The following is a 13,955-nucleotide window of genomic DNA, read 5'->3' on the forward strand; positions in this document are numbered from 1 at the left end:
AGGAGGGTGGCCAGCAGTTCAATTCTCCTCCTCTACTCCACTCTCGTGAGACCTACCTGGAGTGCACAACATAAGGAAGACATGAATCTACTCAAGCAAGTCCAGAGGAGGGTCACAAAGATGACCAAAGGGCTGGAGCACCTCTCCTATGAAGACAGGCTGAGAGCTGGGCTTGTTCAGCCTGGAGAAGACTTGGGAGACTTTATAGCAGCCTTCCCATACATAAGTACGAGAAATCTGTAGAGGGACTTTTTACAAGGGCATGTAGTGATAGGACAAGGGGAATGGCTTTAAGCTGACAGAGGGGAGATTTATATTAGCTGTTAGGAAGAAATTCTTCACTATGAAGGTGGTGAGGCACTGGAAAGAGGTTGTCCAGAGAAGTTGTGGACACCCTATCCTTGGAAGTGTTCAAGGCCTGGTTGGATGGGGCTTTGAGCAACCTGGTCTTGCTTTGAGCAACCCCCCTTGCACGGGGGTTGAAACTAGATGGTATTAAGATCCCATCCAACCCAAACCATTGTATGATTCTTCCCAAAAGCATTTTACTTGTGTTGTACAATATATACCCTATTGAGATTATTTCTGTTTGTTGATAATAATTTCAATACTGATATCTGCTATGATTTCTAGTCTTTTTTTTTTCTCTTCTGACAAGACAAAATGTCTGAGAAGAGAAAAAACAAAGTAGAACAATCTGAAGTTCAGATAAGCAGACAAAATTTTCCATCTGAATATTTTTCTTGGAATGAACCATAAGATAGCACAAAAAACCAACAGAGAAACTAGGCACTCTAAGCATGCTTTACACAATCATTACATACAGAAAATTCTAACTACTTAATCTCTATCCAAAGGCTGACTGCCAAGTTTCCGTTTATACAGATCAAAATATTATTTACATCACTTCAAAACTGCTGTCCAAGGTTGCATTTTCATTAAAGATCAGCTCAGATCTTCTTTACTGTTATTTAGGATTGGACATTTGTATCACCAAACCATTAATATAGTCTAAATATAGACTGGGGGTAGTGTATATATTGACCACAGAAAAATAAATCACTGAGATGGGAAACATATGCAGTGGCAAAACATGGGACTTGTCACATCAGTTCAGTGTTAAACCGTATCAGTCTAGTTAATTCAGACTTACATTCACATTTCTCCACTGCAAACTCTCTTTCTGACCAAGAATTTTTACTGACTTTTCAGAACTCATAAATAGCTTTGTATTTTAAATAACAAAATTGTTAGACATCTTGTTTATCTAGTAACATGAGAGTATCTTAATGGTTTCCTAAACATGTAAAATATCTAAGTGCTTCAGGCTATAAACTTACCTATAAAATTATACACATGGCTTTTTGAGTATACTGTGTTGTCTGAAGCATGGAGATACTACCAAGTGAGTGTTGGTGAATCGTTCAAGTGAAAATTTGTTTCAGACTTCTATTGACTGTGAACACTCTAAAGTAGTACTTTCCCTCTGATGGCTTTTTCATGATTTCCCTGCTGAATTTCGTTTTTAATACATTGGGATAAGTAAATAAGCCATTTCATTTTTATTTTCCTTTCCTGAAATGCTTCCCAAGTAACTTGATTAATGTTCAAAACCAATATTTGAGCAGCCACATAATGTAATTAAAATTTCATAAAATAGCTATAATCATCCTAGCTCGGTAATAAGGAACCTTATTTATCACACAAATTATTTCTTTGGATTCCCAACAAGCACTTCATTTAGCTAACTAAATAATCTTTTTTCTGCAGGAGGTTTGTGTTTTAAAACAGACAATTGAAGTCACAGCCAGAATGCCTTGCCACACAGAGCCAATATTTAATCACAGGAGCTTTCAGCTACGTGTGCATTGAAGTTAGCCTGATTTATCCAGGAAAGTGTGCTTGACTGAGTTCCATTTTAAACCTGTCTTCCCAAAATGCGCTTTTTATCTTGAAGTGATACTAAGTGCACAATGAGCCAGTTTAAAGGTAGAATGTTAGGTGAAGAGGGCTTTTTTTTTTTTGAGTAATGTGCAGCACTGTGTTGATATCTTTAACACCATATGGGCCTTTCCTGTCAATAACAATAACTGTGAAATCTGCTAGTTGCTGGAAAACCTTAACCATGAAGAGAAAGCCATTTTATTTTTTTTCTACTGCTCTTTACATAATCTCTACTTCCATATTGTCCCTACAGTCCAACTCTATTTGAGACTGAATGACTTTAAGTGCAGTTCTACTTTAAAAGAGCTTTTGCAAGAAATGGTAGCATAAATTTCCACATTTTTTATACCCAAATGATTTCCAGATCAAATTTTCATAGCTTGCTGACTGAAAGGTCATTTTTATCTAAGCGTCTGTTCTACAAACCTTCCTGGATTCTGGGAACTAAACAATGCTGTTTCTTCCATGCACAATATTATCAAAAAACTTTCCACTGGGCAAATGCTTCCTTCAGGTACAACTGGGAAAGACAAAGCATTACTTCAAATCCTGCCCTCATTTACCTCCCTCCATGTAGCCTAGGGCCCACAGTGGGGCTAGAAAGATGCATCTTAGTACTCGTTTGAAACTGTAATAGAGAGGGCTCTGCATATTTAACTGTTCATAGTTATGCTGACAGTATCAACAGTAGAAAACTATTGTGCTTTCTATTGCTGAACACAGTCAGTTCTGTAGGGATGATGGGATTGGAAAGGCAATAGGAAAAAAAACCAGTTCATTTTCCAGAATATAAGCAGGAAAAGCTGTTTGCTGAAAGAAGTGGTCACTGTACACTATCATTTTTTAGGGAAAAAGCAGAGTTAAATATTATTCCAAGGTTCAGTACTACACCAGGAAGCTTTTCCTCTGTGAAAATACCAGTCACAGCAGCTGATGATTTGTGACATTGTGTTGCAATCCAGGAGGAACTTGGAATATGACCAGAGGGTGTTACTAATATTCTGCATGACTAATTATTGAACCTTCCTCTGGGTTCAAACATCCCAGTGTTTACACAGATGATGCTTTTGTTCATCCATCATTTAAAATGTCTTGTAGCTGAAAAGCTAACAACATTCATAAAAGTCCATTCATAAAGCCCTCTGGTGGGTGGGGCGAGGCAGGGTGACAGTTTGCATTTTTCTGGTCTTTTAGCTTCTTTGCTCTGACCATGATTACAAATATCATGACCCACGGCCACTGGAAAGGTGATTTGTCATATTTTTTATAGACAAAAAAAGAAATATATTACATTAAGGCAACAGTCAACAGAAAATCTGGTTCTGCTAAACAAACCTTTTAGATCTGTGCTCCTGACAAGCTGGAACTTGTTGGATCACGCTGCTGCTTTCACCAGGTCTTTACAAAGGGAATCTGGAAACGTAGGAAATGGAGGAAGGAGTGAAGTATATCTGAAATTTACCTTGATATAGAGCCAGGATACAGAATTGAAAACTGCTGGGTTCTCTACTCTAGATTTATTTTAATTGATTATCATAGTGACAATGAAAAATGTCACTCTCCTCTGAAAGTCATTTGAAGTAACATCCTTCTCGAAGCAGATAGTTGAGGCTTATCAGGACTCTGTCCATCACAAGGTGCAAATTCTGCAGCAGCTTGACTCCATGACCAAACCCTGTTGATCTCTGTAGTCCCTTCTTGCTTCGACCTCTGTGAATTGCCTACATCTTCTTCCAGTATTAAACAAGAATTCCATGTATTTTCCAGGTCTTATGCAAAGCTCCCAGAAAAACGAGATTAAAGGACTGGCCTTAAATCTCATAAAAGCTTTCATGACTCCAAGAGCTATAACAGTCACTGTAGTTTGAAGTATGCCACTACTAGAAAATCTAGATAGCAAGAGAGGTGTCCAAACTTCAAGAATTTATTTTCATAGACTTTGTTTTGAAGAGAGTCATGGACATCAAGCTCAAAGCTCCAAAAAACATATTCCTCTTCAGAAAAAGAGAAGGCACTAAATATCCTTCCACAGACCCCCTATTCTACACTCAATTTCCTTTCCTTTGTCAGGAGCATTCTTATTAGAATTTTTCAGCAGAAAATCAATACCTATTTAATAAGAATGAAGTTTACTCTGAATTTGAAATGGAAATTGAACTTTGCAAATATTTGATGCCCAAATATGAATCTGTTAAGTGGACCCCCAAAAGTCTGTTTCTTCCCCCATTTTAAAGAATGGATGTGCACAAAAACATAGAGGGAAATTACTGGAGAACTCACACACTTGCTAAGTAGATGAAAATTATGGAGAAGCCTAGTGCTGTGTTCAACAATAGCTACTTATACAACAACATCCCTGCTGATGTTCTTTTTTGTCTTGTATTTGAATGACAAAAATTCACATGTGGTGTGCCTAGCATGTCTTAAGCACATGTATGCATGCATCTGTCAGTGCACAGGTATCTGCACCTGTCAGATGGTGAGTATGACCTCTGTGTTGAAATTCTATTTCCGAAAGGAGAATAGTCTCCTGAGGTTAAAAAACTACTCAATAAAAGAAAGATATTAGACACACAAGTTGTTGATATCTGTGTAGCTATCTCAAAATGTTTGCTAATTTTATAAATGCAGATGCTGGCTGCAAGGGCTGAATGCATGATTTCCACTGGCTGCAGAACATTAAACACAGTCAATGGTGCACAGTCCTTGCTCCTGCATACAGCTCCACTGGTGAAAGGTTACTTACAAGTCAAGGGGAAAACCCAGCCCTTGTTTATGAAATTTTTAGTAACAGGATATTGTGAAGTAGAAATTACAGGGGAGTGGAGTGCTTCATTGAAAGAACAGAAGTATCATAGCCCTTCTCTGTATTGACTATATAACTACAAAGTATTGCATCAAGCTTTTCATTTCGTAACTTTTTTTCCTTGGGAATGCAAGTATGTTCTGATCTCTTGACATACGATGAATTAGTCTTCAGCACAGTACAAAAGATTTTCTTCATATGACAAAAGCGTAAGTGGAGCAAGGTGAGAAGCCTGAAGAGAAGTATCTATTAGGAACCTGAAGACGAGTATCTATTATAGGAAAACAGTTTTAGCCCCAAACTCCAGGAAAGCTGGTTTTCCCACTGAAGAAGGTCAGAAGTATTGACAAGACTAAGGTTATGGTTAATACTAAGTCTGAGCATTGCTGAACCACTAGGGCAGTACAAAATAGGTCTGGACAAAGTGTGAACCAACCACCCAGCCAACCAAAACCATTTTGCCTCATTAGTCAGAAATATTCCCAATTTTCCCCTATGCCTTAGACACCACCAGTTAGTTCCACTCTATCAATGTTTTGCATCCTGATGTCCACCGAATCCAACAGCTTCTAAAAGCTGTCAAATCACATAGCTCTTCAGCAGTTGCATTAATGTGGGAGCACATCCAGAAAGGTAAACTCTGGGGAACTCTCTGCCTAGAGAAGGCAAACCATGGTCATGCTGCAGGCCATTGCAGATCACCATAAACATCATCCTGATGAAAGTCTTAGCTGATCTGGCAGAGTACAGGATGTCCTGGCCTTGTAAAACACAACTCTTTTCTTATCAGAGATCTGTGAGCAGCTCCAGATCCATTATGAAAAATTGACTACGGTTATGTTAGCTCTATTTTGGCATTTAGTTTGTTTGATGTTGCCATCATGGAACTATGGTCTAGGTCTCTCTTCGTTTAAAAGTAATAAAGAATATGGGTAGCTTTCTCTACTTATAGCCTGAATTCTGGGTCACGCCCCAGAATGCTTTGTTCACTGTGGATATGGTCCTGTGGTGAATGCACTGTTCCTACCATCAATTTTGAGCTGGAACAGACTAGTTGAGTTGGAACAGATGACCATGTAGTCCAACTGCCTGACCATCTCGGGGCTGACCAAAAGTTAAAGCATGTTATTAATGGCATTATCGAAATGCCTTTTAAGCACTGACAGGCTTGGGGCATCGACCATCTGTCTAAGAAGCCTGTTCCAGTACTTTACCATCCTCTTGGTAAATGTAAAGTCCTGCCTGTGAGAAAGAATAACCTCATGCACCAGAACTGGGGACAGGTGGAAAGTAGCTTTGCAAAAAAGGCCCCTGTGGCAAAGATGGCCAACAGACTTCTGGGCTTCACGAGGAAGATTGTTGCCAGCAGAATGAGGGAGATGACTCTTCCCCTGTACCCCTAATTTTATGAAAAGGGAAAAAATGAGTCAAGAGGGAAGTTAATTCTGAGTGCTACATTTTCCCCCTCAACTCTGAGTGCAAACCAGGCTTATTTGGTGCCTTCCTTTTAACTTTTTTTTTCTGACTGAAATATTAGGCACTTCCATTATTTCTATCACATTTTCTAAACAAGCATAATTCAAATTATAGTATTCAATGTATTATTTCCTTCATCTTCCTCACGTCTGTATAAATGTTCATCAGTTCCTCAAACAACACTCCCAGCCTGCCCATTTTGGTTCTGATAAAATGGCTTTGTTCTGTGCTAAACATACAGGTGACAATACCTAAGAATTAATCAAATAAAAAACCTGGCAGATGACCATATGGTCATCTTTTGAATGATTTTGAATGATTTCACAAATGACGAAATCATGAACCTTGCTATGTCACTAGTCATAGGCCTTTTGATAATTGAAATACAGAAATCTATGTGTTCATTTGTGCCCAAGTAACAAACACCTACCCTGGTCTAACCAATTTTACAGTATCAGACCTGCAGACGGGAAAACCTCTGTATGAACCAATAAGTCTGTCTGAAAAGCAGAAAAGCTGAAGTGAAGATGGAATTCTATCATGTCATTGAATCAGATCATTAAAAGTGAGTTTTAGTCCATAACAAACTAAAAGGATAAAATTATGAAATGCTGTTTCTTTGCCCTGCTCCCCTCTTGTCCTCCCTCAAGCACTAAAGATTTATTTTCACCTCAGAAAGTCAATGTTTGTTCACTTAGCAGCTTTCCCAGGTGCAATGAAAATTTAAATGGAAAGCTTTAGGCAGTATTATTAAATTATTTCCTTACTCTTTGATAGAAAAACATGCAAAACAGATATCTTAATAGAGAATATGTATAGATAATGGACCCATATAACCTCAGTGGGATAGAAATGGGCTGAAATGAGGAGAAACAGATAGTTGCCTCTTGCAAGAAACAAGTTTCTTTCTTCCATTCTGCTTTTTGAAAGAAAACAGAGAAAACTGTATGTAATTCTCACTTATAGTTAGTTTCTTTTTCTTGAAAAGAGGCTAAAATCTGTCACAGTCACTTCATTTTTTCAATGGAACTTCTCTGTGAGACTTTCAGGAACTTCTCTAGTGAGACTTTCATCTTTAAACCCTGCAAAATACCTTGTTATCTTCAAACATATGAGAAAATACACATGATCAGACACTGAAAAGAATATTTTTTTCCCTCTTGATGAATCCTACAGTCTCCTGTTGGAGTTTTGGTGCACTGGTGCATTGGACACATGGTAGAGGGGAGAGTAGGTAGGAAACTACAGAAGCTTGACCTTGTAGTAGCTGGTTTTAGTATCCCTGAAGCCTTACTTTGTGAGAAAATAAATTTCTTTCGCATTGACTTGTGACTGTAGTGTTATCTACCAAGAAGATGACTTAGAAGAAGGACTTGAGCAATGTTCTTCTTTAGACATGGCAAGTAACAGTAAACTTGTGGCCAAAAGTCCTCTTCACTCTAAAGGGAACCAGTAAACCTGTCGCTCTCATGGAACTTAGCAGTGTAGAGATCATATCACACAGATCATATTCAACTCATGCTCAAAATCAGGAAGGAAGCTGTACTCCAATGTCAACCATTAGGGCCTAAGTCCCAAGTCCATGTACCCAACTTGCAAAGCTGGGAAGCTGGAAAGCTTAAGAGTTTTCCATATTAACAAGAGAACATAAATATTGAACTGTGAACTACTTGCACAGTTCATGGGAATGGGTTACACTAGCACATCTGTTTTGCTGGGGTTTTTTTTACTAAAAGTAGCTTATAATGTGTTATAAATTAGTGACTCAGAAAATTTGAAAGAGGAGAGGAGAGGACTGTAATTTAGTATTGTGCATGTCCCAATAAGATAATCAGTGGATAGACCAAGGTACACTTTTTAAAATGCTTACTTGTATGTGAAAGATTGAAAGCAACTGCACAGAGCACATGTACCTTACTCCTTAACGCATAAGGCAATGCAATTTAGAGGTAAAATACTACCAGAAGAGGACTGAAAAAATATTTTACTGAATCTTGCATGCTTGTACTAAGCAGAAATTCTATTCCTTGTTCAAAACTGAGGGTTTCATTTCCACATACAAGCTTTTTCTTCAGTCTTTTAAGTTCTAAAAAACCCCCTGAAACTCCAAACCCACTCTATTAGAGAAACAAAAATAAATCTGTCAAAACAAGGGCAGAAAAGGCAAAGATTTTTTTCTTCTTTAATTGACAAGTGTCTTATACAGTCATTTTCTGCTTCATTTATCTGTGGCTGAAATATTACAAGACATCTCAAAGGGTTTTCATTGACCTGTAAGAATAGGATTGCAGAGTTTAATAGTTACAGCATTTCAAGATCATGTAATATTCTGTCACCCAGCAGGGCAATGTCAGAAAGGGACAGTTGTCCTTATTCTTATGGAACATACAGCGACTGTGATAATTCCACTTTAAAATGGTTTCCCTTCCCATGATTGCTTGATCTCTGGGCAAGATAGCTGGTAGAAACATTACATTAATGTCCTTTCATTTACACCTTTGTACAAAATTTAAAAACCTACTTTTCCTTTAAGAGGTATGTCTGTGAATAGTTTTCAATAAGTTTAGAATTTCTGTGCACACAATTTAGTAAATAATGCCAATAGTCCAAGTACAATGTGGAAAGATTTTAGAAAATTATGAATTTTTGGTGTCCCCTTCTGCATCTTAGCACAGGGTTGCTTGTGATTTTTGTTTTAATTATTATTATTATTTATCGTTCGTTTGTTTAGAAACTAATTTTAAATTAACTGAAAACAATCCAAAATCCAAACCACGACATTGGATTAAAAAGGTTTTCTTATAAAGAAGAAAAAAATATAACTCTAAAAGCAATTCATAGGAAGAATCAGTTTGAATTAAGACTGAGTTTTTGTTCTTTTGGTTTGGTTACTTTATTTTTTTCTCTATAACATCTGTTCTGTAAATATGAACAAGCTGAGCTTAAAACTACCCAGCCTAGTCCTCAAAGTACAAATTCAGTGTTGCTAGCAGTGGTTAGCTGTTATGCTAAGAATTGCAGAACTGAAGTTTGGACAGTTCAATTTAAAACGTCCCTCTCACTGGGAAAGAAAAAGACAGAGCACATACGTTCTTTAGCATTATTTTTTCACTGCTTTTGCTGGTTTGTGGTTTAACATTTCCATGCATCTTTAAAAACCCCAGGCATAAGCCTCAGGCAGACTAAACACACAAAACATACCAAAGTCGATGTTTTGTGATTTCCTTCAGGGTATTGGAATTAATTAAATCTGAAGCTTCTCCAAAGAAAACATCTTACCCCAAATGTAAGGTGTCCATTTTTATATTTGCTTGGAATATTCCTCCCAACACATCTGCTCGTCACTATTTGCAGTAGGCTAACATGTCAGTGAGGGGACAGGTCATATTCCTGGTGTTCCACAGGCCCCATAGCAGTATTAAAATACAGAGTATATGTGAAGCCTCTTAAAATGTTTATGCACTGACAGGCCAAAAATGCTGTCCCTGCAGCTCTCAATACTTATCTGCTCTCCCCATTTCCATCTCATGCCATGACACACTTACTGAAATTGTTCCCTGTTCCTGCAAAGCTGATCAGCTCTGCTACAAGAGCAGAAGGGTCCCTCTGAGCTCTCTGTTTGTGAAATAGGCTAGGGATTGATCTTCCACAAGACCAGGCGCTTCAGCTATCTTCTCATCTCCCTGACAAAGACTTTTTTCAGGAGAAGCATATTTTGTGGGCTAGCCTGCAGCTAGGGAGACTGAGGACATGGAGCTGGGGGAGGGAGGAAGGAAACAGGCATGCTGGAATGGGGTGTCTGCAAGAACATATCCTTTATCATACATGCTGTTGCCTTGTGGTTTTTTGCTAGCTCATTACGAATGTTTAGCTGGATGAGTAACTGCAATTGTTATAAAGTGCTTGAAATGAAAAGATATGTTAGAAAATGGTAACCTAGAATCATACACTGGACTTACACTACAAATGAAGATCTTTTTTTTAATTTTTAGCACATTAACTTTAAATTTATAATTTTTCCCTAGAGATTGCAGCTGCACATGTTTTTTTTAAAGAATCCTCAGATACCAGAGAGGGGTAAGGCAAGGAAATCTTCAGATGGGCAAACAAAATGGTTGTAGCCAATAATTTAGCTCTAGTTACCAAACTGTGCAGTAAGGAGATGACAAGATTTATTTCACTGACATCTCTTTTTATAATATATTTGAATTAGGCATTGAAATATTGTGACTGTGAGATATGACTTTATGTAAACAAGCTGATAGCATAAATAGTATATAAAAACAGACTTGTTAAAATAAATGCTTAAAATAGTTTGTAAGATTTTATTTAGAGCATGACTAAATCAGTTACTTTTCTCCTAGATTTGGAGAATTGCCTGCCTTCATAGCCCATTAGATTTTTAGTTTGCATCTGCTAGAATTATTGTTCAGAGGCAGTTTGTGAAATAAACAAATTAGCTTGTTTTGCCTTCTTTCAAGGCCATCCAAATTCTGTTGCTTGACAGCTTGACTCCAATGAAAAGTGGCTTTTCATGGGTATTAAAAATGCCTGTGGAAAAAAAAAAAAATAGTAGGAAAGAAGGAGTTCTAATCAAAAGCTAATACAGCAAGGAGATGCCATCTGTAGGAATCTACCTGTTTTAAACTTAAAAAAAAAAAAATAAATTGGAAGTTGAATTAGGCTTTTGAATCAGATGCAGAGAAAAACAGTTTGTCCGTTGCAAGAAATGATCAAACTAAGATCTGGGTATCCAAGTCCCACAGGCTTGTGTGTCAAAACTTCAAATTAGTTTGATAGCTTCCTGCCCAAATTTTGAGGGGTGAAAAAAACCCTATCTAATTTGATGGAGTAGCGCACTGCTGTAAAGCAGCTTCAATTATGCAATCCTTCCTTGTGCTTCTGGACTTTTTTTATCCTGATTTTTTGGATTTATATCTTCACCTTATACAAATGATTTGAAATTAGCCAGTACTGTTACACTGAAGAAATAAAACACGCAATTGGTAAAATCATATTGTTATGAAAATCCCTTTATAAGCACAACATATGAGTTACTGTATAGCTTGCACTGATTTTCACATCTGAGCAATTCAAATCTTGAGAAATATATTTCTCACCTATATGGACTATTGGTTTCTTTTCTAAAGTTTTGATTTAATAAGCATGGATGCTGAATTCTGTTATTGAAGAATGATAATTCAGAAATAACTCCTTTCTTGACTGAAAGAGTTCTTGCTATACTACATATTAGGGCACACGGAAATCTCTTATAAGCTGAAGTTCCTAATAATGTAACACAATACAGTTGAGTTTATGGAATAAAATCATGAATCCACTATCAATCAGCCTGAGTGGATACTTACCCCTTCAGAAGCTATGAGGGACATGATAAATTTGTGATGTTCATCAAAATGCCATGTTCAAAGGAACATATGATCACTTCTAATCTTCTATGCTCATTTTCAAGATTATGGATGCACACATACATTTTTGCATTATTTTCTTTTTCCTGGCAGTAAAAGATTTTGACTATTTTTTTCATTGAGAAAATGCAACTATAATAATGAAATGTCATTTAAATATTCCTGGCCCATTGAAAGTATCTCATTGTAAGTTGTTATATGAAATAAATACAAATTAGTTTCTAGTACTTAGAATCATAGAATCATAGAATAGTTAGGGTTGGAAAGGACCTTAAAATCATCTAGTTCCAACCCCCCTGCCATGGGCAGGGACACACTTCCTGCAAAAAATCCTGCCCTGTTAACTGGTAACATATTACAATAAATCCTGCAGTTTTTCCTTATTTTTCTTTCTTTTAATTCATTACTACCATGAACTCTGGCCATGACTCAAGACCTGATGTATAAAAAAGACTGTGAGGAAAAAAACCAGGACAAAGGAAAGCATATAGACTGAGCATAATAAAAGAGTGGAGAGAAGCTGTTGTTCACAAGAAGCGAACCAAAAATTGAAAGGCATAATAGGCAATAGAAATATGTAGCAAATGAATAGCACAGATGATGCCAGTTTTGGTGTTACTTTGTGGACGTAATTTCAGGAGATTTAAAAGCGGTTTACTCCAGGATATTCCTCAACAAGAAACAGGAGAAGACCTATGATGGAGGCTGGTTATGAGCTAGTTGCATGTTTCCAGTGACCTGATAAGAGGAGATAAGCTATGAAGGTAAATGAAAGCTTATGTTTAATTTAATAAAAAATGGGATCCAGTGGAGGACTGCAAAGAGAAATTTAAAAAATCCAAACCAACAGGTTGGAAGAACAATCTTTACAGAATTCTGGAAACTTCAGCAAGGTTGCTGAGTAAAAGAACAACTGCATTGGTCAAAGCCAGAAAAGGATGACATATGATCTGGGAGCCTGGCTAAAAGTGTTTTAATGCAGGAAAAAGGGGTATATTTGATATAATATACAATTAGTCTGTAATACTTGGGTGTAATCTGGAGGAAACGCCAAGTGGAGACTCACATCTGCAGTTCATACAAGACCTTCTGGTAGAAAGATGGGCTGTTTTTCAAAATGCTGCAGAGAAAGGTAATAGAGAAAGATTTTTCAGGTAAATTTAAGAACAGGTAACCTGGAGGTATCAGAGAAACAAGGTTTTAGCTTGAGCAAAGGAAACAGGATTGGTATTGATAGTAAATGACATAACTTCCAGTAGAAAAAAACAGTAAATCAGATTGCTGTTAGATGAGATTATCCCCAGGTATGGTGTAGTGAAAGGAGGGAATAGACCAGGACAGACCTTAGACAGCCTTCATCTAAAAATACTGTATTGGAAGAGAAATAAAGCAACAGAGAATCAGAAAAGAACAGAGGCCTGGGAGCAGAGACTGAAAAGATTTCAAGAAGAAGATGATAGAGGTTCTGAAAGTGAGAGAAAGATAGAAGAAGGTAAAAATAAAGTCCATATAGTGTAATTTAGCTCTAAAAACTTCTCATGAGGGCTGTTTCATTAGAGTGGGATTAGAGGTTATAGGAAAGAATTGGCAAATAGCTCAGCGTGGCAATTGTAAAGCATGTACTCTGTGATCTTACTTCACTGACAGCATAAAGTGAGGTTTGCTTGCTCACAAGTTAGACATCTCAGTGCGAGTTACCTTAGGGTCTCTTTCTAGCTAATTTATCTGCTCTATCTTAAGAGATGATGAATCAAACTCTAGACGGACCTTCAACTGACTTGAAAGAGGACACAGACACAGAATAACTGTATGCATAAATTAAGGCAGAAATGCTGTCACAAAGATCTTTGTAAATCTGGCTTGAGATCGTTGTTCTCTTTCATGCTCTTCCATGAGCTGGCTTTGGCTACACTGTCTATGGGAAGAGGATCAAGGACTTCTAATTTCTTTTCAGTATTAGAAATATATATATATATGTTTGGGGCTTTTTTCACCAGCTTAAGCACAGGTCTTAATAGCTCTATTAGTTGTTTATATACCTTTGGCCCATCTCTCTGCAAACCTTTCCTAATATTTTTTTACCTGTCCTCTTCATATAAGGGTATGAAAAATCCGGTGTTGTGCATAAGAAAAAAAGTCTAAATCCGGGGGGGGGGATGTGTGTGTGTGTGTGTGTGATATATATCTTTCATAAGAGCATCTATGTTAAGCTAATATTATTCTTATCTTTCATTTAAAAACCAATTTGATCACTTGTTGCTAAAAAATTCAGTGAACTCTGCACTGATCTGTACACCCAAAAC

General features: G+C 37.2%; 1 protein-coding gene and 1 long non-coding RNA gene across 3 annotated transcripts in view; one reads left to right on the top strand and one right to left on the bottom strand.

The window, feature by feature from the left end:
* GPC6 (glypican 6) overlaps nt 1-13,955 on the bottom strand; it is a 737,424-nt gene that overhangs the window by 240,352 nt on the left and 483,117 nt on the right. The gene's annotated exons all lie outside the window — the stretch shown is intronic.
* LOC115603904 overlaps nt 12,177-13,955 on the top strand; it is a 50,379-nt gene continuing 48,600 nt past the window's right edge. For both annotated transcript variants that reach the window (XR_003990041.1, XR_003990040.1), the window contains exon 1: nt 12,177-12,416. This is a non-coding gene — a long non-coding RNA (uncharacterized LOC115603904). The remainder of the gene's footprint in view (nt 12,417-13,955) is intronic.

The sequence above is a fragment of the Strigops habroptila genome, chromosome 2 (genome assembly GCF_004027225.2).
Source record: "Strigops habroptila isolate Jane chromosome 2, bStrHab1.2.pri, whole genome shotgun sequence".
Classification (NCBI taxonomy): Eukaryota; Metazoa; Chordata; class Aves; order Psittaciformes; family Psittacidae; genus Strigops; species Strigops habroptila.